The sequence below is a fragment of the Sinocyclocheilus anshuiensis genome, unplaced genomic scaffold, assembly GCF_001515605.1.
Source record: "Sinocyclocheilus anshuiensis isolate Anshui unplaced genomic scaffold, SAMN03320099.WGS_v1.1 C32332542, whole genome shotgun sequence".
Classification (NCBI taxonomy): Eukaryota; Metazoa; Chordata; class Actinopteri; order Cypriniformes; family Cyprinidae; genus Sinocyclocheilus; species Sinocyclocheilus anshuiensis.
The window spans coordinates 1-877 of NW_015614952.1; the positions used below are offsets into that span (position 1 = coordinate 1).

The 877-nt window shown below is 35.9% G+C and overlaps 1 long non-coding RNA gene across 1 annotated transcript; it reads left to right on the plus strand.

Moving 5' to 3' along the window:
* The first annotated feature begins 62 nt into the window (after window positions 1–62).
* LOC107682548 (uncharacterized) lies at window positions 63–867 on the plus strand. The gene is made up of 3 exons (XR_001633525.1): window positions 63–164; window positions 588–625; window positions 748–867. It is a non-coding gene; the product is annotated as an uncharacterized LOC107682548 (long non-coding RNA).
* The last annotated feature ends 10 nt before the right edge of the window (window positions 868–877 follow it).

Consider the following 877-nt stretch of genomic DNA (forward strand, 5'->3'; position numbering starts at 1 on the left):
TTGGTTTGCCATCCGCCATAAAACGTTATTAGAAGAAGAAGAAGCAGGTGGCAGTAGGCACAACGGTCGCAATAGTCAGGCTGTCATAAGCAGAGAGAAGAGGAAGAAAGCAAATGAGTGTAACTGTAGTAGTAAGCTTGAGCTTTGAATGAACCAGATCTTATGTAAGTGAGAAACCTTTACAGGATTTACCTATTATTTTTTTTCTGTCCGATGTAGATGGCTTGAATGAAATTAATCGAGAAGTTATTATTATTGGTTACGATTATTCAGATCAAATGTGATTAATGCATTACATAGCAAAAGAGCTTAATGAGTTAAAAGCTAAGGGGCTAATGCATGCTTGGTCACTAAAGCAGTATGCCAGTCAGATCCATTCATTCCTCGTCTTTAATAAAAAGAATTGTAAAACAAATAAATCAACTAGTTACACTTTTTTATTATTATTATTTTAACAAGAACAGAAATATAACAATGCTCAGTCTGTAATGTTGTTCATGACATAATATTAGGGTGTGTTTTCAGCTGAGGTTGTTTTTTACAGAAATGTAGCACCTGACCCATTTATTTTGTTGTGTTTTGACCAGTGGACCTCTTCTGTTGCTGATGGTGTAGCGTTGCCAAGGTAACATCTATATGCTAATGTAATCCTTAAAGTGTTAATTGTATTTCTGACAAGCTGACAGTTAATTTAATATTAAAAAAAATACCCCTATAACGAACAAATAACAAAAAAATCTTTCACAGCTTGCCCACCAGCATGTCTGTTTCGGTTATTATAAAGTGGGGTGGACAGGAGTACTCCATTACCACACTGTCTGAGGAGGACACCGTGTTGGATCTGAAACAGTCCATTAAATCTCTCACAGGAGTTCTC